Raw genomic sequence first — 25,581 nt, 5'->3', positions numbered from 1 at the left:
CATCTGTAATTTTTTAAAATGTGGGTTTTAGTATTTTCATGTAAGACAAATCATATTGCGTTTAAAATGTTGTACATCATTTGATTTGCCTTTGAACAGACAAGCAACTCATATTTCTTATGAATAATATACAATAGTGGCCAGTTTTGCTCTTAAAAGGATCCAGACAGAGACTGAGTGTAGATGTTCACATAAACATATGATAGATGTGGATGTCTAGTGCTAATAATAATATTGGCAATTCTAAATGACTTATCAGCAGAATGATTCATGTGAAGAATTAAATTAGTAGAGAACAGCGTTGCTTGTAAGTGTGGAGAAGACAGGCCACTGGTGTTCTGTGTGCGTGTGTATGTATGTATGTATGTATGTATGTAAGGACAAATGTGTGTACTAAACTGACAATGAAACTCTTGCTCCACAAAAGTTGATGGCAAAGTTCCCACTGACATTGGTTGGCCATGATCTCATCTGTGTTGTTGGCTAACATCTGACAACAGCTGGAGCATGTTCCTCTTCTAAATGAAGTGTGATGTGGATTTTGCATACATTTTTATAGCTTTTTTTTCTTGAAGGAAGGGACTGGGAGATATTAGATTGAACCAACAAATGAGTTAGCTGGAGAGGAGACTTCCTCCATGAACTTAAGCTGCAAGCCACTTTCTTTCCATTCTCTAACTGCCATGTAAGGTGCAGTTTCAATAGTTCATCAGCAGTTCTAATTAAGTTTTGCTTCTTCCTCACATCCCTGCCAAAAAATGATGAACCAAAATGCCTGAGGAATTCATTAGGATGCTGTGTTGGTCATGAAAGAGAACAGGGCTACATGGTATCATCATCATGATCATAGGTGTCACAGCCCACCAGATGCTTGGACTGGAATTTTTGAGTGCCCACTAGTTTGAACTCTACCTAATATTATTATTATTATTACTGTTATTAATTATGGTATATAGATTTGTATTCTGACTTTCTGGACATATGTCAGCCAAAGAGAGCTAACAAATCAGTCCAAAAAAACTCCAGGCGAAAATAAAATAATATAAATACAATATGAAATTACTAAAAACAGCAGATAAAAACCATTTATAATTTGATGAACTGACATATTTTTAAAAGGCCAGTTTAAATTCTGAAAGTTCTCAGTTTCTGTTTAAAAAAAAAAAAGACAAAGAAGGAGTCAGACAAGCCTTTCTGGGGAAGCAATCCCTAAGCTTTGGTGACGTCATCATATTTCTTCCTACCAGTGTCAACTAATGTGAAGCAGGGGGAGTGCACAACTCAGTGGCATCATGTGTAGTGTTCTGATACACTGTGGGCAAGAGGCAGAGACCAAGCAGTCAGCTATTGTTTATATTAGCAACCCCACATAGAGCTCAACGTGTAGTTCAGCCTTTAGGCAACTCACTCACTATTGTAATATGGGAATTATAATACCAAGTTAATAATAATACAGAGCTAGTGTGGTATGAAATGTTTGGAACACTCCAAACATAAGGGATAAGGGACCAGCCAAATCTGCATCCAGGGTAGTACCTGAGCAGCACTATCCTGAATGGTAGTTTGGCTCTTGGCCCAGGAAACACTAAGGAATTAAACCTGAGATTTCCTTGGCATCACCTGGAACACTGTGCTGTCTCTAATCCAGACAAGTTTCCAAGACAAAAGGCAGCTCCTTTGGAGTTCAAATGTTGATAAAACTCTCTTTCACACGCACGTGCACACACCTCTCTGCCTTCTGGTTAAATGAATGCTCTCTTTGTTCCTGTCAACTTGACAAAGGCCAGTGGCACAGAATAATGGATGACATTCTGTGTGGCATTGTGGGTCAAAGGGGGTAGAGTGGGGAATTATTCAAGTTAGTGCTGGCTGGGAAATGGTGAAGAAAGGGAGGTAGCATGATGAAACTCTGCTGGGACAAGGAGGCCCTTGAAGGACTTGGAGGGAGCCAAACACAAGTCCTGATGTATGTGTGCTCACACCTGTAAATACTTGGCGCATTGTCTGTGGCCAAGTTTCTCACTTCAGAGCACACCTGTTACTTTGACAGTTTCATTCTGAGTCCTTTCATTTTTTTTTAAAGCGATGTAAAGTGTGTAGTAATGAGACAGCTGCACTTGCAAATGAGTGCAAACCCAAGAAACGTGGAATGCCCCAGCAGCAAGAGTGTCCAGAAGTGTAACAGGGCTTGTGTGTGTTTGCTTTATTTTTCACACGCATAAAGCTGTGCTTTATTTTGACACGAATATACGAGGCAGAGACTTAACTGTCGATTCAGCAGCCCCTCACACTAAAACATGCACTTAAAAATTTAATCAGTGCTTGAAAACACATAGCCAAGAAAATAAACTTAGTGCTAAGGATAATCTGCAAAAAATTAAAACTGTTAAGATAACATACGCCAGTGATTCCCAAATTTATTTGACACGTAGCAGCCATGCGCTCCTGAAGAGCATAATGCTGGAAACTATGTTCTACTGTCAGAACACTACCTCTGATGGCAGCCTACCCATATAAGATTTGGTCCTTATTTGTTGATTATGCTGCACCCTGCCCTCCAGAGATCTCAGAGCAACTTACATATGGTTCTTACATATGGTTGTCAGGTGGTCTCCAATCCAGGCAATTTACAGAGTGGAGTCTGCTCCATTTCTGCTGTAGAGCTGTGTGGACCTTTTGAAAAAATGAGTGGACAACTGCATTGCTAACTCTGCAGAACTGAGATTATCTTTTCTTTTGAAGTTGTCAAGAAAAGTCTGGACTGGTCTTTGACCTGCATCTGATGGGCAGGATATTCTGTGCCTCTGGATTGAGTGACTCATTGGATCCTTTTAATACTACACCTAAAGAGATTTTGGACTGAACCAGAAATTAAGGCTGCAATCCTAACCTTGCTTTCTTGGGAGTAAGTTCCATTGAACACAATAGGACTTACTTCTGAGTAGACCTGGCCAGGATTGTGCCCAAAGTTGGTTTTCCAGAACTTCTGAAGGGCAGCCCAGTTCCCTCCTAACAATCACATCTCTCATTTGCCTTATGCCATTTTCCTAAGGGCCTCACTGCCTATGTTGCCAGCAGACTGCAGTTATCCCTGAATGAGGTGGCAGAGCATTCTAATCAGAATAGACTGAATATATCCATTATTCTGCATATTGAAACACTGAATTCCAATCAGATGGTAAACAATTGTCATATACAGAGATTCATTTCAAATGGGAAAGTGATTCACAAATACTTAGGGAGCAAATTAACACTCTAACAACTACACAAAGACAGCAGAGCAATACTAGGGAAGCATCTGGCCTTTATTTGTGACTCTGAGATGATTAAGAAGAATTAAATAACTGAAGAATTAAAAGGGGAAAGTTAAGAAAAAAGAAAAAGAAACAGGAGGGCAAGCATATCTTTTCATCCCCCCCAACTGTTTCCTTCATCAGTCCTGTCCCAGATATATTTTGCTTTGCTTTTGTAATGTAATGGCTTTATAGCTTTCAGCTGGGCTCTGCATTACTTTCTCATGTACAACAGGCCTGTTTCTGATACCCTGCTGACATTAAGAGAAATGTCACCTGTGTTGAATGTTCTCAGTGGCCCACTCTCTTGTCAGGAATAACATGTTCTGCTTAGAGGATCAAGCATCTTCACAGTCACATGATTGTTTTCTGTTTTAAGAGCTGAATTAGCATGCGTGGTTCCATTTTAATTCCTTGAGTTGACAGGAGTTGAGTGTCAGCTTGGCAGTGTGGATTGCTTCAGTAGATCATAGTCCAGGATAGCGGTCTGGAAGCAAGCAGCTTCCGAGGAGGTAGAACCCCTGTAGGAGAGGAATGGCAGTGCCTGTGTGACAGAAGAGCTAAAAGCTTTATAAGACTAGTGGTCCAATCTTAATGCACTTTCAAAACACACATTGCACTGGCGCACCCTGTTGCAAAAGTGGTGTAAAGTACTTTTGTGGCAGCACTATCAGCAGGTGTGCCGGTAGGAAGTCTGGAGTCTTGGTCACAGGGACGCAAATCATACCAGGTATGCCTGGTGCAGAGTTGGGAGAGAGCAAGGAGGAACGGAACAGGGAGGAGATAGGGCAGGGGTGGGCAGATTGAGCCCAGCAGGGGGCAGGATCAGCGGCACCAACATGCACCGCTGTCGGCTGTCCTAACCCTCTTCCCGGGAGTGACCTGCCTGCATAGATCAGCTTGGAGTTGCTCCAGTGATATAGCCTATTGCAGCTGCTGGGGCAAATGTCCCCTTAACCTCAGGAGACCTCCAGCAACCAAAATTTCCCCATGGGAGACAGCATAGTGCATGCTGGTGCTGCTTGCAACACTGTGTGAGAACTTAGTTAGGGTTAGGCTGTAGGCAGACCTTCACTAGCCCAGTTGTATCATCTGACACCTGTAGCTCTAACCAAGCTCTCACCATGTGTTGCAGGGCACTGCTAATTTCCTTTTGTTAGTTGTAGAAAAGTATGGAAAGAGATTGGTGTAATGTTTATTTGTATGGTCTGTTTGCATTTTAACCTCAAAATCTGTGTGAATGGTTGGCAACCTTCAGTCTCAAAAGACTATGGAATAAGCCTACAGCACCCGGTATTCCCAGGCGGTCTCCCATCCAAGTACTAACCAGGCCTGACCCTGCTTAGCTTCTGAGATCAGATGAGATCGGGCATGTGCACGGTAACAGTTGCTGCAGTGTCCTTTGTTTTATTTTTATTTTATTTTTAATTCTTTACCTCTTTTTATTTTCCATCTTGTTTTACTTTGATGACTCATTTGTTGGAACATGAATCAATGCCAATCAAGGTCTCTAAATCGAATCTAACCAAGTGGAACAGACAATAAGATGCTTTGGTCCTACTCCCAGTTTGAGACCATTGGCACCTCACTATAATAAAATGGAAGGCAACAACAGGTCCGCAAGCATCTTTGTATGTGACATAACTGGCATGCGGTTTGCCAAAGAATAACAGATACCAAACTACCAGTGATAGCTCTCCAAGTGTGAAAAAAATATAAGCCAACCCTTAAAAATATGGTAGGGAGGGAGGGATTTTGCAGGCATAAAAAACCAACTCAGCTCCTCAAGCAAGTGAAAGGTTTCCAAATGTTTTAACAGTGTGTATCAATCATTGAATTCCATAAAAGCATAGTTTGCTCACAGTGCCTTCTACCATGTTAAACAGCAACTTTAAAAAATATTGTACTACTTTCTTGTTTATACAAACATATAGATAACAAGTCTGCCTATTGACAGGGGACAAACTTATTAGGGTCCTGGGTAGTTATACTTGAATCTAGACTTGTTATATTTTCTCCAACCCAAGCTCATTACAATCAGGTAGTCTAAACTGGGACACAGAGTCTGGGCTGATCATGAAAGGACAGAAGGCCAGCCTCCTAATATTTAAATCCAACCCTATCAATTTAGAGTCTTCTTTTTGTGAATTCACTGCAGGGGCTGATGTTGCAGCGAGGCTATAAGAGAGGCGTACTCTACCTGAAAACTAGGTACAAGTAAAACTTCTGATTGATTCCATGATTTAGACCTGAAATGTTCTGTGAGAGAGTGGAAGACACTTCCACTTGAAGGGAGAGGTCACCAATTTCTGCCACTTTTCTTTCCTCACGTCATTGGGGGGTTACCCCAAATACCAGGAGCAGCTTTTGAGAATGCACAAGGGACTACAGCAGGATGGGGGGGGGGGAGACAGTAGATTACAGAACACTAAGTGTGGTTCTTTGGATGGTGCGTTAGCGACTAATGCATTGGGTACTGGCTCACAAAACTTGGGCAATTTATTAATAGCCATTCAATATGGTCTTGCTATATTATGTTTCAATGTGCTGTTCCTGGACTGTAATAATTTTCAGATGCAAGGCAAATACATTATACCCCTTACCAACATAAAGGTTTGTTTTGAAAAGGGTTTTCAAAAGCAATATATTACAGATCTTGGTACATTTAAAAAAATTAATTTAATAATGAATATATAGGAGAGATAATTCATAGCATTAACTGCAGGCCAGCAGCTGTAGCCCATAACTGTAGAGAAACTTGGGACTCATCCAGATATACTTCCATACTGTACATACATTTGGATGGCATGCATGTGCTCATTTCCTTTCAAGATCTGGCATTTTTTTTTAAAGAATTCTAGAAGTATTGGGAAAAGTTTTGGGATATACTTGTGTAATGGTGACCAGAAAGAAGTTTCCATATATTAGTTCAATTTATTCATCATGCCAAACAATGCTGGCACAAAGGACCCTGGGGCAAAGCCTTGCACTGGGTCTCCAGGGCACTCTTTACTCGCTCCCTGAAGGTGCAGTTTGACACTATCACTGGTACTGACAGCTCAAAGATCAGCCAAGTCAAGTGAGCCCTCTAATGTGTGTCAGCCCTCAACCAGTACCCAACCTAGCCAATCTCTAATGCCACCCCTAATGCCAGGCTGTGGCTTGCACTAACCAGAGTGTAGAGCCCAAACATGGCTTGAGGCTCTAAACATGCAAGAAGCAAACCATGGCTTAGAACTGCTTGTCTGCTTTCATTTTCTGTCTTCCCATCACTCACTTTCATAAGTTCATTCTCTCTTGCGACAGCTTCTCCCCACTGGGCCTTGTGCCCGCTTAAGGCTGATTAGTTTCCCTTGTTAAACTCACAAGTGCAGTAAGCAAAAGTCAGAGTCCAGTCCCAGTCCACAGATTCCAAGTAAGTCAATCCAATCAGTTAGAGTTGCCAAATCAGAGTCCAGAGCCAATAAGCCGAGTCACAGTCCAAGCTCAGATTCCAGGTAATCAGTCAGAGTATCAAAGTCCAAAGACAGCCTCCTCTCCTACCTGCACTCCTTCTACAACCCACAAACCCTTCCTGCCTCAGGTGCTCCTTATATCCCTGAGGGCCCTATTGCCTTCAAGTGGCTGCAGCTGTGCAGCACACTCTGCTGGATGCCCAGGCCTTACCCTTAAAGGGGCCACTGCTGACACCACATCTACCTCCTCACCAGATCTTCCGCGATTCCAATACATTCCTGCCTTCTTGATGCCCGAGCCTCAGAAGGTGGAATAAACACTGTAACTGGTCTGGCATAATTTCTGAACTGAGCTAGGTCAGAGCATTTTACATATGGTTGTGAATGTTTTCGCTTTTGATGAGTGAAAGACAACATAATTGACTTCTGGCCCAATCCTATGGGCCACTTAAGGCTGCGGAACTCCTGTTCTGTGCCACCCCTAGACACAGCCTGGAGAATGACACAAAATAGGCAACAATTAAATAATATATTGACAAATTAACAGCCCAATCCTATCATTTTCTCTGCCGTAGCATTCAGCCACACCAAAATGGACTGTGCTGTATGCTATGGGGGAGGCTGATCAGGAGGCTTGAGAGAGGAAAGGAAAAATATGGTGTGTGTCTGAGGAAACAAAGGGGGTGTGCAGCTGCTTTTGGAGGGGGTAGCTTCTGGTGCAAGTCATAGAAGCCGAGTGCCACATCCTCCTGCCTCTGTCAGAACCTCCGCCACCCCCCATTCCACCACCCTCCTGCCCAGTTCCACTCCCTGCCTTGTTCTGCCCTGCAGGAACCTACTTGAGTCAGTTGGATCTCTTGTCTGCCCCCATTGTCCATCGGGTCTCCACGGCCTCACTGGCAGTGGCTGCATGCACTGCTAGAAGGCCATTTACAACAACTATAAAGTGTGTCTATATGTTTCAGGTAATTTTAGTGGTGGTGATGGGGAGTAGGATCAGACCTCAATGTTACATTCTTCAAAGTTCTCTTGTTTGCAGGCATAGTTCCAAGTTATAACACTTCACTCCCTCCTTGTAGTCCCTCCAACCACAGCAGAGGAAGTGGAAGTGATGGTAAGAAGTGGATGAGTGATTGGAAGTGATGGTAAGGAGCAACCCATCCATGAGGCTGACTTCCATCTCTGCCTGCCCACTTGTCTCTTCTACTCCTCTTCTTACTCCCTGGTTTGGAAAAGAAATAGCGGGATGCAGTGGAAAAGGAAGTGTGGAGGACAAAATTTCACTGGGACAAAGTAAGAATTCTTTTGCCTTTAGAACTTTACTACATGATGGGTCAAACTATATTTTACAGGAAGTACTTTAGCGCTTGTTTTTACAGTAAACAGCCCGATAGGCCTCCCTGCCTCCCCATGGTTGGTATTTATCAAGGAAAAAGAGCTCCCATTCACTACAATGAGCACTTTTTCTCCTTGACAAATAGCCATGAGAGAAGACCTAGATGGGGACCATGGTTTTAGGTACAGCTAAAGCCCTCTTCTGCCACAGTCTTGACCCACAGGGGCTTGATCTGACTGCTGTTTATTAACTGCCATAGGAGAACTAAGCATGTGTTTCCCATAACATAGTTTGATCCTAAGTGGACTAAAGGAATTCAGTGCTTGTACAAGACATACATATTGGAGAACTGTCCTTCTCTATCCCCAACAAAACATGCTGTCGACAGCAAACATCCAAGAATGAGTCAACTGGAGTGACCACCCCAATCTGATGTGTATTTCCTCACTTCAGAACTATGCAGTGCCACTCCTTCCATCGTCCTCCCAGTCTGCAGTCATCGAGTTGCTAATTCCCAATGTTTTTCTCTTTAGTTGGAGTCTTGGATTGCCTGCAATGACTGCAGAGTGCCTTCAGGTTAATAACAGCACTTCTGTCCCACATTTCAGCATGGGAGAGGGCCCATGATGTAGTGGAAGAGCACATGCTTTGCACACCAGAGGTCCCAGGCACAGGTCCTGGCATCTCTAATTGTAAAAGAATCATGAGAGTGAAGGGAGTACACAGACAGAAGACAGTTGAGCCACATTAACACCTGCTGTAGACAATGGCTATCAAACAAACCTTATCCCCAATGCTACACCTGTCTTCTTACAGTGCTGGGGGTGATCAAGTATGTTAGGCAGCTTGGAACAAGGTCACATTTAGACAGAACCTTCCAGGGATAAAGCAAATCTATATATCCACTGCTGAAATAAAAAAAAAAAAACCCATACTTGCTATTGTGAATGTGCCCCAAACAACAGGAAGTTTGCAAATATAATTCTGAGATTCATGGGGGGAAAAATAGTGGCAGTGTTTAATTTATGATCTCATTTGAGTATGTGATATGCAACAGCTATGAGACCTGTGATTGTGGTCTGCTGGGACCACTGCAGTCCATTGCACAGGGATGAAAGAGGAAACAAGGCATATTGCTCATGCACCGGATCTTCCTATGAACATTTAAGTTGCTTCATTTAAGTGACAAATATGGCACCACTGCTAATTGGGTAAGAGGCACTTTTTCAAGTGGGTGCTCCTCTTTTTAGCAGGGGGAGAGTAACTGGCCCACCTCACCCCAGCAGTGTCTTTTCTAGTGGCTGTCTGCTGGTGTTCTTTTTGCATCTTTTTAGATTGTGAGCCCTTTTGGGACAGGGAGCTATTAGTTATTTGATTTTTCTCTGTAAACCGCTTTGTGAACTTTTAGTTGAAAAGCGGTATATAAATACTGTTAATAATATGGCACCCAGACATCGCCCCAGAAGTGGAAATTGCTGCCATGAGGAAATAAAAACCAAAAGTGGGGCACATTTCTTTGCCTTTCCTTCCATCAGGAAAAGAACCCAATTAGTGGAGTTTCATCAGTATGGAGAAGTTATTTGCTATAGGCTGGGAGCCAAATCACTGGGTTAAGCACAGCTTCTTCGCACCTATATCTACATACATGATTTTATGGCATTGGCCATGAGAATCTGCAAGAGAGCAAGGGTAAATAGCTCTGCTATGGTCTGACTGAAACAAGGTGGAGAAGTTTCAAAAATAAAAGTAGTTTATTAAAAAGTGAAATTGGAAAGGATCAACTGTTCAATAGCAGGCTCTTGAATTTAGAAGAAAATGAATCTTGACAAAAGACAAAACTGGATCTTGACATGAAAGGCGAATAAAATAAATTCCTAACCCAGGCAATCTAGACTTACCCCTAGTAAGTCTTCTGTTCTTAGTTGCAGTTCCCTTGTTCATCTCCCGTGCCTGGAGTTACACGGCAGCAATGTACAGGTGTCTCTGCAATGGCTGGAACAAAATGGGCAATCCTCAACCCAGCCCTCCTCTTGTATGGGATTTTAGGAGATCAAGATTCTGGCTTCTCTACATCTTACTCCATAGTTACTCCAACAATGGGAAACTTACATTCACCCCTGAGACCTCCCCTTAGCCACAGTCCGGTGGATGAATGTGACCAATTGATAGGATGGAGCAAATTTGAGTTCCAGTGTTTTCCTCCAGATCCTTTCTTCTAACAGAGCCAGCCATCAGCCAAAGTGCTGATGTCAATCCACACTCCAAGTTAAGCTTTCCCAGTGGACAAGCAGTTTGGGATATATTCACGCATGCATGCAAATTACTTTTGCCCCAGTAAAGGGACTAGCTAGCTAGCTATCAACCCCTGCTGTAGTTTCTAGTCTGATCATGCATCCTGTTCACACACTATTAATAGTTTTCAAACAACTTCTGTTGACTTTCAGCAGAAGCTTTTTTTTTTTAAATCAAACTATAAATAGCATATAGGCAGGAACACACAATCAGATTAGGAAGTTCCCCATCCCTCCTGCTACTGTTTTGGGCTATTTTACTTGTCCTCTTCAAGATCATTTGTAAAACAAAACAAAAAAATTAGATAATTATTTGACTGAAAAGCAGACATTTGAATGTACATGTAACTCTCCCCTTACAAAGGTCACGATTGTGAAGCTGCATGGGCTACCAAAGATGAGCCAGCTCCACATTGTACAACCAGGGTCTTCTCAGTTGGGTGAAGAAGATGGGAATATTCACAACATGCAAACCTTGCTTATCTGCTTTTGCAGTCTCCCAAACATTTCACTACCATTATGTGGAAGATGAAAATACCTAGAAAATAAAGGGATAAATTTTGCACATCCCTAGTAATCACGATACACACACACACACTCACAAGAACAACAACTGCTATTGTAGAGGAGTGGAGGCCAAGCATCTTCCCCTAAATCAGCATTTCCCTATCTTCAGGCAACTGTGGACCACCGTGCCTGCACTTGGGTCCAGTGTGGACCAGTGAGTGCACCGCTGCAGGAGATCATGGTGATAGTGCAATGATGTTTTCGCGCCATTGCCAATGACTGCCGGATTGCCCCAATTGTAGCCAAGGGAAGGTGGGAAGACTCAAGAAAAACTGGCAAAGTGATGAGCACATGGTGTTCTGCTTGTCTGCCAACTGCTGGGCCCAGCTGGCTTGCGGACCACCTCCTGTGCTCCCGCAGACCACAGGGTGGGAACTTCTGCCCTAAATGACATCTCCTGTGAATACAACATTAGTATGTTTTGGCTAGCATTTTCATTGACATGAATGTACAGAAAGCTGTTTTATATGGGACAGCATTTAGACATTTCACATACACACAAAGCCTGCTTCAGACTTGCAGTCTGAAGCTGTACAGTCCAACAACCAATACATCACATGAGGCTTCTGAATGTGTATTTGTGCATGTTGTGTGTGTGTGTGTGTGTGTGTGTGTGTGTGTGTGTGTGTGTGTGTGTGTGTGTGTGTGTTTTGCCTCTCAGTCTGCTGGGGGCAGGCCAAATTATGGTTCATTCTTGGGCCGTTCACGGCACGCATTTTCTTTTTTAAGTTAAAAAAAAAGGTCTATAATTTGAAACAGACTGACCGCTTCAATTGGTATTTTCATGTATCATCTTAGAAAGAAGGAAAAAAAAGAAGAAGGCATGGGGAGATGGTTCATCTGGTCTCCATTTCCTTTCTCTGTTTCTCAGCAGCTGCAACCTGAAGACCAGATCCAGCTGGAAATGGTAACTCTTCTACGTTGCTAAACCAGCACAGCACACATGGGTTTTCTAACATGCTCAGCAATGTGCTGTGATTCTGCAGGAGCACAAGAAAAATTATCTGATCCTGAGTACACAATTCAGCTTCCTGAGAATCTCAGCTTTAATTTTAAAAATAAGTTTCTAGCCCTTAAGCTAAATTCAAAACAATTAACATGCACATACATATCCATATCAGTCTCTAAACACAAAACTATATAAGATATCTTGAAAACCACAAGCAGGCTGGTTTGAATAAGATTTCTAGTGGGAGAGGTGCTTCAGCGCCCTGCATGGCTCTTTCCCCCTCCTTTGGAACTAGTAAATCCAGAATAAATTAAGCCAAAAATTCAGGAAAAGAGGAATGATGGCATTCTGCTCAATTTGCATAATTTCTGTACATTGCAACATTCAGCTTTTCTTGGCACAGCATTTAGTTATTTGATCTTTTGATTACCCTGCACATGTCTGATCTTGTCTGATCTCGGAAGCTAAGCAGGCCTGGGTCGTACTTGGATGGGAGACTGCCTGGGAATACCGGGTGCTGTAGGTTTATACCATAGTCTTTCGAGACTCAAGGTTGCCAACCACCTTTTGAGTACCTACAGCCCTGAATATGCTCCTTAGCATCACCATACCAGTACATCAAGTTTTCATGGATGTGCTCTGGTTTGGAAGTTCCTGCCATAATGTTGGAAGACAGGAAGAAATCCACAAGAGGGAGCAGTTTTGCCTTTTAACAAGAAGACCTTTAAGGTTGGGCCTTCTCTGAAATGGGAGTGGTGAAGATGGGATAGATGTTTGATAGGTTGTTGTCATTGGGCCAAACTAGATGTGACATTAAATGAATTGTTGTATTGTTTGGACCTTCTTTTCACATTAAAATAGCAACTATGCCAGGACTATGGTGCAGAGGCAGTGGGTGTTCTGTACCATTTTTCTCCTGAAAATTCTGCAAATTGCCGATTTGGACACTCAAAGATGCCACTGTAGCAAATTGTACCTTGAGGGGCCAATAGCACCTTTGTGGGGAATTTTTGGCAGGAAAATGGCATAGAAGTCAACGCCATTGATTTCTGTACCCCAGTCCGGATACAGCTTCTGCACAGCTGCTTCTTTAAAATGCTAATAAGCTACAAGCTAGAAACATTTAATGTCACATCCAGTTTGACCCACTATCTTGTGTTTTGCTGAGATTGTTTGGCTATAATCAGTGGGATTTCTGCAGTTGGATAAGAAGCCGCTCCAGCTGATTCAACTTACGTGGTGTGTAAATTGCCTTATTTTCCACCAATTCCATTTAGGTCACAATTTACCAACATGTAAAATTAAACCACAAATTACACTGCCTCTAAATCTATCCTGGCTGCCACTCCACAGCTAGTGTTTGGCTGACAGGAGGAGGAGACTTTCCTTTTAAGGCAGGCAGTTCTCAGTAGCATTTGCTACACTCACATCCATCTACATTTCTTATCACGTTGTCTTTGTTTTCTTTTGCTTCCCAATAACTGTTTTGAAAAGATAAACTACTTCAAAAAGTGTTCTAAAGTGATTCCAGCTCTGAAAGAAAAGCAATCCTCAAGCCTATAGTCAATAGAAAGATTAAACCAGAAACAAATCATTTTGAATAAGAATAATTATAATATAGATCATCTGCCTTGCTCCAGAAGAAGGACTGGTAAACCAGTCTGAGATTCAGTTTGGATATTTTATAAATGCCTCTTACTGATCTCAGATAGTGGGGGGAAAAAACTTGCAAGGGATCATGGGGCAAACATCTGGGGACATGTGGCACACTCAGAACAGGTCTATTAATGGCTACTAGTTAAGATGGTTTTGTGCTGTGGCACTGGTACTTCCAGGTTCAGCAGCCTGGGGCAGCCCAACCACGAGGCCACCTAAAGCATATAAGGACATAAGAACAGCGCCGCTGGATCAGGCCATAGGCCCATCTAGTTCAGCTTCCTGTATCTCACAGCGGCCCACCAAATGCCCCAAGGAGCACACCAGATAACAAGAGGCCTGCATCCTGGTGCCCTCCCTTGCATTTGCATGGAGTGGTACACTTAGAAAAGTGGTGAATGGATGAGCCTCTAGCACAGGGGTGCCCAAACCCTGGCCCTGGGGCTATGTGCGGCCCTCGAGGGGTCCCAATCCGGTCCTCCGGAAGGCTCCAGTCTCCAATCAGCCTCTGGCCCTCCAGAGACTTGCTGGAGCCCACGCTAGCCTGATGCAACTACTCTCAGCGTGACAGCCAACTGTTCAACCTCTCGCGTGAGCTGTGGGATGAGGGCTCCCTCCACTGCTTGCTGTTTCACATCTGCGATGCAGCAGCAGCAGCAAAGGAAAGGCTGACCTTGCTTTGTGAAAGGCCTTTTATAGGCCTTGAGCTATTGCAAGACCTTCATTCATTCATATAAGTTCCATCTCTAATATATTCATTTATGTAAATTTATTCAAATTTGAAATGTAAATTAATTCTTTTTTCCCCTGGCCCCCGACACAGTGTAAGAGAGATGATGTGGCCCTCCTGCCAAAATGTTTGGACACCCCTGCTCTAGCATATCTGTCACACTCTCCAGTCCACCACTGGGCACTCTGATCCTCTTCTGCCTTGCTAGCCTGAGCAGAGGTGTCAGTGGGTGACAGATTCAGGCAGTGCAGAGGTGCACTCCACCCTTGTCAGCAGCAGTATGTCTCTGAATACCAGTTCCATGGGAATGATGGTGAAAGACTGAAAGAGAAATACTGTTTGCTTTGTGGATGCAGAGGCAGGCAGTGGGTCATGGTGGGAAATAGATTCGGCCTGATCCAGCAGGGCTTTTCTTATGTTATATGTCTTCTTTTATCTTAGGCTAGTCCTTCACTTGCTCTAGCGGGGCTTATGTTTACACACTGTGTGAGACTGTTCTTATTGTTGTGTGGGTATTCCACAGATCTTTGCACCTTGTGAAAAACATGATAGTACATGTTTGAGACATTTTTTCTGAAAGAGAGAGAAGTCATTTTCACAAGCATAGGGTTATTCGAACAGTGAGTTTGATGTTAGTTCACATCCTAACCAAAGTGAGCAAAGCTTCCCATTCAGGGCACTGACCAGCGTTCACTTAGAGCAGGGGTGTCCAAAGTTTTTGGCAGGAGGGCCACATCAGCTCTCTGACACTGTGTCAGGGGCCAGGGGGAAAAAAGAATTAATTTACATTTAAAATTTGAATAAATTTACATAAGCTTACATAAATGAATATATTAAAGATGAACTTATATGAACGAATGAAGATCTTGCAATAGTTCAAGGCCTATAAAAGGCCTTGCACAAAGCAAGGCTGGCCTTTGCTGCTGCTGCTGCATCACAGATGTGAAAAAGCAAGCAGTGGAGGGAGCTCTCATCCCACAGCTCACATGAGAGGTCAAACAGTCGCCCTCACGCTGAGAGAAGTTGCGTTGGGCCAGTGTGGGCTTCAACAAATCTCCAAAGGGCCAGAAGCTCATTGGAGACTGGGGGCTCTCTGAGGGCCGCATTGAGAGGCCTCGAGGGCCGCAAGTGGCCCCCGGGCCGGGGTTTGGGCACCCCTGACTTAGAGCCTTCACTTTCTTATTCCTGTTGTCCATGAAAGTACTAATAGTAAATATGTACTATTGTTTTCCATCAAAGTGCTGATGAATGGCATGCGGTGATGTGCAATTGCACAGAAGACCATTGAGCATCCTTTCCCATTCTGGGCAACTGGCTTAATTGTGCAACATCTTGCACAAGTAACCACTTTTTTTACCCAGAGGTCTGCTGTTACTGTTTGGAAATGTGTTGTGTTTTTTTTTGGGGGGGGGGAGGGGGGAGGAGAGACTTATTCATAGCATCAAATATGCTATGACATTCACTGCCCTAAGCTCAGGTGCCTGGATTCAGGTGAACCATGGATGAAATAACAATGAGATCACAGTGGTGGTAGCAGGTAGGTGTTTCTGGCAGGTTGGAAGGAGCGTGAGACAAGAGGCACTACATTTCAAAGCACTCCCCCAGCCTGGAGCTGTGATTATAGTCTGCTTGGGAACAGGGGCCTGGGCAGATGCCAGTGCCTATCTTAAGTGAGGTCCTATTCAGGAGTAGACATGGCTTGGAGGGCTGCTTATAAGTGGCAAATGGAGGGCAGAGGAAGAATCTCCCTATGGAATCTCCCTGTGGCAACCAGTTGGGATGGGCCAGAAAGGGTCCTGTGGGAGAAGAAGTGCAGGGTGTACTACCTCCATCCTGCACATAACGAAACAGTGTATCTAACTTTTTCCATGAAAATATGATAGATTGGTTTCTTGTTTACTGCCAAGTAGTCTATTGATAGTTAGTTCTAAGTTATCTGAGACAAGGAACACCACATTTGACAACTCTGCTGGCCTACTTTCAGCTTGTCTGTCTTTCATCCCGAAGTGGTTCTAATGAACAGCTCAATTATACATTATGTTGCTAACATTCCAAAACCAAAATATTACAGCCAACAGTTTTGCAAGATTTGTAGAGCTGGGCTTTATTTGGATACGACGGCATTTGCCAACTCAGCTCTTTAGATTTATAGAATTTTGATCATTTCATCTCATGCAAGATGTCTTTAATCAACATCTGGAAACATATGTAAGCAGTTCCTGATGTATGTTGCCAAATTATGCCATTGGGTCATCATCATATCAATCAAAGCCTCTTTTTTCTGTTGAAACTGCTAGCTTTGGGGCCGATATTTTCAAACTGCAGTGGACGGCGATAAAATAAATCTAAATCCTAATGGGATTCCTGGTACCAACCGTTTGCAGCCCAGTGTCTCTGAAGGAACTTCGTTTTCTATTCTCCAATCAGCTAAGAACATCTGGGGAATTCCTTTCAACAGTTTAAATCAGGGGTGCCCAAACCCTGGCCCTGGGGCCACTTGCAGCCCTCAAGGACTCTCAATGCAGCCCTCAGGGAGCCCCCAGTCTCCAATGAGTTTCTGGCCCTCTGGAGATTTGTTGGAGCCCACACTGGCCCAACGCAACTGCTTTCAGTATGAGGGTGACTGTTTGACCACCAACCCAATAGGGATGAGGGCTTCCTCCATTGCTTGCTGTTTCACATCTATGGTGCAGTAGCGGCAGCAAAGAAAAGGCTAGCCTTGTTTTGTGCAAGGCCTTTTATAGGTCTTGAGTTATTGCAAGACCTTCATTCATTCATATAAGTTCATCTTTAATATATTCATTTATGTAAACTTACGTAAATTAAGTCTTTTTTCCCCCAGGCCCCCGACACAGTGTCAGAGAGCTGATGTGGCCCTCCTGCGAAAAACTTTGGACACCCTTGGTTTAAATGATTGAGTGTTCCAGGCAGAGCCTTCTCTGCTGTGGTGACATAGTTGTAGAAAATCCTTTCCAGGAAGACCCGCAGGGCTACAACAGAATTTTGGTGGCAGGTGAAACCTATTTCAGCAACTGTTTAAAGTCCACTTGAATAACTTTTTAATACTTTAATACTATTTTAATATAGTAGTTTATAATGAATCTTTTCTTCATGGTATGAATTATATTTATGGACCAATCCTATTGGGCTGCCTTGCTGGTGGAACAAGTGTTTCATCAGTGTAGACTGCCTAGACTCTGGCAGCGCACAGAGGTGCACACTGCCAGGCACCAGTGGGTGCCTTTTCCATGCACCAATAGATCTACAAAGACATGCTGAGGCAGGTAGGATAGCAGGAGAGGTGGGACAGGTCGGGGGAAGGGCAAAACAGGTGGGGGAGGGCGGAATGGGGAGGTGACTGGGCAGGGGTTGGATCAGGTTAGGGAAGGGAGTGGCAGCAGTAGCTGCTGAATCCTAATTCCATGGCAGGGGTTCATACAGACTTGCGCCAGTATGTCTAAGTTGACCCTCCATGCAATGGAGGCTTATTCCTAGAGGAGAACTCCACCACTGCCTCCCTATAGGATGCAGCGGTAGCCTGCTGTATTAGCGGGGGGGGGGGGGAGAGAACAGAATTGGGCTCTTAATTAGGTAGCCACCATGTAGCTCTTGTCAGAATCTCATTCTTCTCCCCCCCCCCATAATATTTATTAACGCAAATGGTATAGAGGTTCTGAAGTTGGACCTGGAAGATCCAGGTTCAAATCCTTGCTTAGCTATGAGTTTCCTGGGTGACCTTGGGCCAGTCACTATCCCTCAACTTCATTTACCTCACAGGGTTGTTGTGAGGACAAAAGGAGGAAAAAAACTTTGTAGACCATCCTGAGCTCATTGGATGGGTGGTATAAAAATGTGAAAAATAAAAATCAATAAAATTGCATGATGTGACATTAACCCTGCAATCCTATACATGTGTACTTAGAAATCAGCTCCACTAAGTTCAATGAGGTTTATTTCTAGGTAAGTGCAGATAGGATTGCAGCTTAAGAGTTACCACTGCAAGCGGTATCCAGTGAAGCTGAGCAGGTGTGGGAAATTCACAAGATAATGATGCAATGCATTTTGCTTTACTAAACATTACAGGAAGAAAACAGGGGGACATGAACCATTGCTTTTGATGGTGATGATGAATCAGCCATAATATGTAATTCCAGCTTGAGGAAAACAATAAAAGATTTGAAGAGTTTAGTACTTAAATCTCCACCATCATTTGATGGCCAAATTCAAGGGTTTCATGACATGGCCAACTGTCACAGTTCATGATAAGGTAGCCCAAAAAATATTGGCTGACTGAGGAATTATTCAGCAGTTCAAATGACTGGTTTATTGTTTTTATTCTGTTAGAGGGATAAGAGTTTACGACTGAAGCATTCCCATGGATGCAGAGTTCTGTGAAGGGCACACCCAGCAACTTGCTGGCTTTATGATTGTATGTTCCACACTGTTTGGAAATCTAATACTCTGCTTGATCCCTGGAGCTTTCAGGAAGAGAAGATATACCCAGGATGGTCAATTTGCATTTGAGGGAATGCTGATGCATGTTCCTTTTTTAACAAGACCAGTCTCATGGTTAGACATAACTGAGACTCTGCAAATGGATATTCTGAGTAGAATTGTCCAAGGAAGCAAAAAGATCTTTAATGATGTTGATCAGTGCCAAGTAATTTGGCAAGGGCTCCCGTGCGACTGTTGAACCAAAAAAGTCCCAGTTGGCCACTGACCAAGAGGGAAAGAAAGAAAAAATATTACAGTCTTCAGAAATCGCATTATGGCCAAAATGTGGTTTTGGCAGAAAAGAGGAAAGGTGGGTTGTGGAGATGTGGATGCTTTGATATCCCTGGCATCTCCTGTGCTATGATTCACAAAGAAGGACCCTGTGGCCAAGCTGAAGTTATGGTGGTCAAGCTGAGACTGCCATGGATAACATGGGAAGACCATCTTTCATTTCCCTGCAGCCCTAAGCTGATCAGAGAAAGCAGAATTCAACAAAGTCTGGAACGGTTGATTTTCTCACACACCGTAGAGGTGTGTGAAAATTGGGTTATTTTTTCACTGATTTTGGTGATTTAAAAAAAAATCAAAAAAGGCAAAAGGTGGAGTTATGTGTTTTTATTCCAAGTTAGCATTTTAAAAATGACTTTACTTGCTGTTAAAGTATTCAGTAAACTGGTGCGTCAAGCTCAGGATTGGGCTCTCAATCTGGAGAAGTAAAAGTAGAGAACAGCATTTCCTGAATTTTCAGTGAATTTCAGCTCCTACAAGTGCATTTGTTGTAGGCATCACAGAAAAGAATACAATCAAGTGCTTCAATGCAGGACTCATACAAGTGCACTGCAAATATGGTGGGAGCATATCCGTGAATCCTTTATCCTTGTTGGCATCCTTCAGTCTCGGAAGACTATGGTGTCACGCTCTGAATGGTGGTTCTGGAACAGAGTGTCCTCTCCAGTGCGCGAAGCCTGGGTAAAGTAGGTATGGAGGATAGGCTGTTACCCATGCAGCAAATCCCCCCTCTCCACGTCGCTGAAATGGTCCAATGGAAAGGCAGAGGCCAATACGCTTGGTTCCAGCGGCGTCGCAGGAGTTGCCAGAACGTGACTGTGTTCAGCCATGAACTGCCTCAGGGACTCCGGCTCCGGATTTTGCCTCGAGGTTGACTCCTGAAGCCTTTTCCATAACTGGATGTAGCCACAAGGCAGTGGAGGTTTGGGATCAGAGTTTTCCTTCTCTCAGATGAGCTGCCTTCCCAGGCTGATGAGTCCCATCTACCTGGTGGCTGTTTAGTCGCCTCTTACGACAAGTACAGCCAAACTGAGGGCCTATTCTTATCCCCAGCCCCCAGGGGATAAAGCGAGCTGGCAGCGATGGGAATCCCATATCCATGGATTCACTTATCTGTGGATTGGGTCCATGGGCCTTTCCAGAGGTGAGGGGAGCGATGGTACTCTGAGCCCAGTAGAGGCCACACAGGTCCATCCACAGACTCTGTCAGGCTTAGACTTAGCCTTATAGTTTAAAAAAAAATGGTTTCCATAAAAACAGGGCATTAAAACCATCACTTCTGGTTTTAAAGAAAAACTGGAACTCTTATTTATTTTACTGTAAGACTCAGTCTCATCCCGGCAGGGGCCACAGATGGACCTGCACGGCCTCTACTGAGGGGGTTCTGGAATGGAACCCCCACAGAAACTCGGGCATGCCTTCACATTAACAAATAAAACTGTACATCAAATAAAAGCAAGAGACCAGCTCAGTAAAACTCAAGTGCATTGCAAAGGGTGTTGCAGGCAGCACGGAAAAAAAATACAAACAAAAGAATACAAACAACAGCTGCTTCAATACAAGGTGGGCATGAAAAATAGGAAAAAAAACACCCAGCATGCAGAGGACAACAGCTCCACAGCACAAGAAACACACACTTGCAGCTCAGCAAAGTTAAAGGTTACCTTAAGCCCTTGCCTCTGAAGATTAATACTACCAAAGTGTCTCTGAACATTTCGCTCCCAACTTTCACCATCTGTCCTTTGACTGCAAGTACAGCAGCATTATTTACAGGATTATTTACAACCAGCCATCCCTGTAGTGTGGCCTCCTGGAATTGATAAGAGGTTTCTGGGCCGTGCCCACTACTGGAGACCTTCCACAGGAAGCTGATGCATCCTGCGTCAACCTGCAGATCAGGACAACGGTGCCAGCTTTTGGAGCTCTGGGAGAGGTTCTACCACGTATTTTGGGGAGAAAAATGAAACCAGAAACAGCAAGTCAGCTCGGAAAAAGGGTAAAAGTGGGGTTATTTTGGGTTATTTGCCAAAATCATTTTATTTTGTTTTATAGAGCAAAATTCGCGCTACATAACAATATTTTCACATTTACCATTTTCACACTCTTCTACTAAGTAGACTAGAAACAAAGTAAGTATGCTTGGAGGGGCAAACACTAAAACAACTGCTAAATTTCATTCCCATCTATGGATTTAATCTGTACTTTTCTTAACTAAGAAACAAGAAGGAGTATGAAAGCTGGTAGTGTTCTAATCGCTATAACGTCTCCACAGAGAACTCTATGCCATTGTGATGCCACCAGACTTGGAATAATCTGTACAGTCACTACTGCTTCACTGAAGGGGGACCCTTAATGAAATCCACAAACCCCACTATCTGACTTTCCTCAAGTTTAGACAAATTCCAGCCCCCTATAGTCCTCCTATGCAGTTGCGAGGAGAGCCATCACAAATGATCAAGGGACCAAGACCCTTCTGGCCACCTATAATTCAAGCACTGTGTGGTTACTCCTAATGAAGGAATGAAAATGTTTCTGCTATTTTCTGTTTGGTTGTATTACACTGCTGTAAAATTGTTTCTTTCCTTAAGTATTGGAGATAGCAAATTTCAGCCCCAAAGAGTCATTCTGAGTTCAGCGCCCAAAAAGAGGTTTTGTTTTTGTTTTTAAGTTAGCCTGGAAAGTGGGAAACTGGGGCTATGGTCAAACAGAAACAAAAGGGTCCAGAGAATTGAATTTTGTTACTGTTCTTCTGATTGGTCAAAATCTGGGAATGGGCCTTAATGTTAAATTTATATAAACCAGAATAAGCCAGAGTGAAAATAGTAGGCTAGAGAGAAAAGAAAGGGCCAGCAGAGAGCGTTCGGGAGAGGTTACAGGAGAAAAGCAAGGAGATAAACTAATTAATAGAATTCAAATGAGCTGGGGAAAAATGGTTGTGCTTTTGAACTGGATGCCTTTTTTCTATTATTTTTATTCTTCAACTTTTGGGGGGTTATTGCAAAACTTGTTCCAGACTTACGTTGCAAATATCTTTTCATTAATTTTTTTTTTTTTTTTCAAAACTGGTGGTTTAATTGGCATAGGCTGCAATCCTATGCATAGTTATCTGGGAGTAAGCCCCATTGACTATAAAGAGACTTACCATAGACACATGCCTGTAACTTGAGAAATTTTTGCCAATAAATCAAGTATAAATCATCTCCTTGCTTTACCTGCAGGGTCACTCAGGGCTATTCAGACAGGCAAGGGAGAGCAAGAGGACAATGCAGATATAATTAGAGGGCTATTTCTCTCCAGGGCAACCAGAACTTTAGCCTCTGCAAGCTGCAGCCAAAGTTAACCCTTTCATTCCTTCCTCCAGAGAAAAATGTACGCCAGGGATCAAGGCTTCCATTTAAATCAAGCAAGCAAATCTCATTGGCAGGATCACGCCCAACCCTTCTGCACCATTTTGCAAATGTTTGGCAGAGGTTTGGTTTTTGAAACACCAGTTTGCAATCCTCATTTCCATCTGAAACAAAGTCCCAGGCTACAATTCAGTGCGCCATTACTTAAGAATAACACCCATGGAAAGCAGTGGGTCTTCTTCTGAGTAAATCAGGTTGCAACTATGTGTAGCTGCACTTAATCATGCTCATTCCTTGTTGCTTATCTCTCTGCTGTGAATTGAATTGCACACTCTCAGTTATGTATTATATGTTGTGTATTATATGTGGTTTAACAAACCAGGCACCCTAAAGAAGGATTTGATTAATGGTTCTACTGGTATGTTGTTTACAGGCAATTACTGTGACAGTGTTTACAAAAAGGCTGTGAAGGCCAGAATTTAAAAAGTTAATGAATAAAAATTTTACCTTATGATCTTTTACTAAATTTTTAATAAATTTGAGACTGTACAGTTCTTAGGTAACAATTACTGCTAGGTTGTTTTTCAGGATCTGGCCTTGGATAAAATCAGACATAATTATAGTCAGACACCCCCTTAAGTTTAAAAAAAAAAAAAACCAACTTGTTGACTCAAAACTTGCCCTTGACTTATTTGTGAGATTGGCTCATGTATCTATGGTACATCTGAGTAGACATACCTAGGATTGGGGTGTTGGTCTCTAAAATTTTGTTGCTCCACATCTAAATGCTATCTTACTTGACCCAGTGGAAGCAACTTGGCTGGGTTACAAAATAAATCTCAAAGGTTGAAGGAATGGGCTACTATAGTGCCTTTTAACAGAATTGTTTATTACCTGTCCTCTTAATGATCCTGTCACTAGCATCATCACTACTTCCATTTTACACACTGGGAAACCAAGACTGAAAAATAGACTTATCAATGTGCACCCACAAAATTTGCGACTGGGGGAGGGATTTAGGCCCAAGACCCTACATTTTATCTGGCTTTAAAAGGTGTTGCATGTAATGAAAGAAGCAGACCACACAACATAAGTCAGGCAAAGCTCTTTGGAGGATAAGCAGAATTTTAAAAAAATTAAAAAGAAGACTTTCTTGGAGAAACTGCAGTAGAGAAACTTAAAGATAAAGTGGCCCACCTTATCTGCAGTCACATCCACAGATTTAATCAATCACAGGCTGATTATTTTTTTAAAAAATTCACGTATACTGCTGTAGCCTTTTTCACCTTGTGCCTGTCCATTCACGCAAGTTTAGGCAATTTATGTATGCTATAGGCCAGTGGTACTCAAACTGGTGGGTTGCGACCCACCAGCTCATGTAATGATGCCCTGTTCCCTTTAAGGGGCGGGAGCAGGGGGAAAGCAGTGAAGTGATCCCCAAGATCGTGCCCCTGTGGGGAAAGGGGGACTATTTTTAAACTAAACATAAATGCTCTCAGGGTCCGGGGGGTATGGGGAGTTCCACGGAGCGCTTGCAAGACTCCCCACGGCTTCTAAATAGTGAAAGTTGCAAGCACGATTAAACCAGAAGTATCGTATTTGGGATGCTACTGTTGGTTCCTTTCCTTCAACATTCACATCCAATATTTATTGCTTAATAGAAGGAATGGTTGGCTAAGAGACTGATTCCAAAAACATGTATGATGTTGCAACACATTTATTAGTGTTGAGGGACATCTCATCCGGCTAGTAAAACCACAATAAAGTTGCAATTGTCACCCAATTATTCCCAAGAGAAGAAGGAGCTGAGCCATGAAAAAGCAGTAGGTCATTCAGTGCAGCAGCAGCAGCACAGTTTATACTAACCACCCTTCCTTGGCTTCAGAAAAGGTGAGGAGGAGTCTATGTGCAGCAACACTTCATGCTCACTGCTTGCTCAGCAGAATAATTTGGTTGACATTAAGTAAGGCAGAGTGATTTTAAGTAAACTAAAATGAGAAGGAAGTTGCAAGGAAGGAGCTCCTCTCTCCATGGACAATGCAACTTGAATTTTAACAGACAGCTCAGGTTACTAGGGGCAGTTCATCCAAGCCACATCATGAGAGGTCCAACACCTTGAGTTTCTGCAAACATCCCAAAAATACAGGAATTGGTAGGAAAGAAATGAAAAGACAATGTAAATTTTGCTTGCATAAGACAATACTGTGGGGATGGGCCTTTGGTGTCCTTGGGTTTGGTAACAGTAGATTTGAATATTCATGGCTTCCGGATGGGCAGGGTGGACCACCTGTTGCCCTCTCAACCTGACCAGAACTGTGCTCTGGTTGGGTCAGGAGGGCCATCTGAGGGTGGAGGTTGTGCTTTTTGGATCTCTGAAGGCCTTCTGAGTGTTGGGGAGGCAGCATTTCCCCAGCCTTCAGAAGGTCCTCCAGACCCAACCAGAGTAGGGCTCTGGTCAGGTTCAGAAGGCTTGGGCCCCCTGAAATCTGCAGATTCAATCATCCATGAATCTTGGCATCCATGGGGGTTCCGGGAATGGGATCAATGGGATACTGAGGGCTGTCCTGTACAAGTCAGCCCTATAGTCTTAACTAGACTATGTACTTAACTAGGTACCATACAAACAGAATTCATATTTTCATACAGCCTGAATTTCCTCACTTCTCATTCAACCTGAAACGGGTGGGGGGCAGGGTAACCTGGCCCAATCAACTTTTAAGATTTGAACCAATTTTAGGCTGCAACTCTATAATACTTACCTGAGTGTAAGTCCAACTTGCAGGTTGGACTTCTGACTAGACACATATAGAACTGTAACAGCCTAATCCAACACTGGCAGGTCACCATTGGAAATAGAGTGTCAATTTAAAAAGTGGGTTCCAGTGCTTAAAACTTCGGGAAGCATTGCACCAATGACTTTGTTATCCCTTCACAGAACAATCCTCATCGTATTTCTTTGTCTGCTTTAGCAGCACCATATACATGGAATGTACTTTTCTGAAGTTCTCACATATGCATAGCACAGTATGAGCTGTCACCATCGGCCATGGGATCTCAGGTTCCTGCCAAGTTCAGGTTTTCTTGCCAAACACCTGTTTTTCCTTCTACCCAATTTTAACAACCAAGAGCTATTTGGACCTCTACACCCAGATACTGTACATGTTCCCAGAGTAAA

General features: G+C 43.2%; 1 protein-coding gene and 1 pseudogene across 1 annotated transcript in view; one reads left to right on the top strand and one right to left on the bottom strand.

Annotated features, from left to right (window-relative positions):
- Window positions 1-25,581, top strand: part of ZCCHC24 (zinc finger CCHC-type containing 24) — a 148,813-nt gene that overhangs the window by 99,397 nt on the left and 23,835 nt on the right. The window lies entirely within an intron of this gene.
- LOC136647231 (5S ribosomal RNA) lies at window positions 4,572-4,691 on the bottom strand (annotated as a pseudogene).

This window comes from Tiliqua scincoides, chromosome 3, assembly GCF_035046505.1.
Source record: "Tiliqua scincoides isolate rTilSci1 chromosome 3, rTilSci1.hap2, whole genome shotgun sequence".
Lineage (NCBI taxonomy): Eukaryota > Metazoa > Chordata > Lepidosauria > Squamata > Scincidae > Tiliqua > Tiliqua scincoides.
This window is presented reverse-complemented; position numbering and strand designations above follow the sequence as displayed.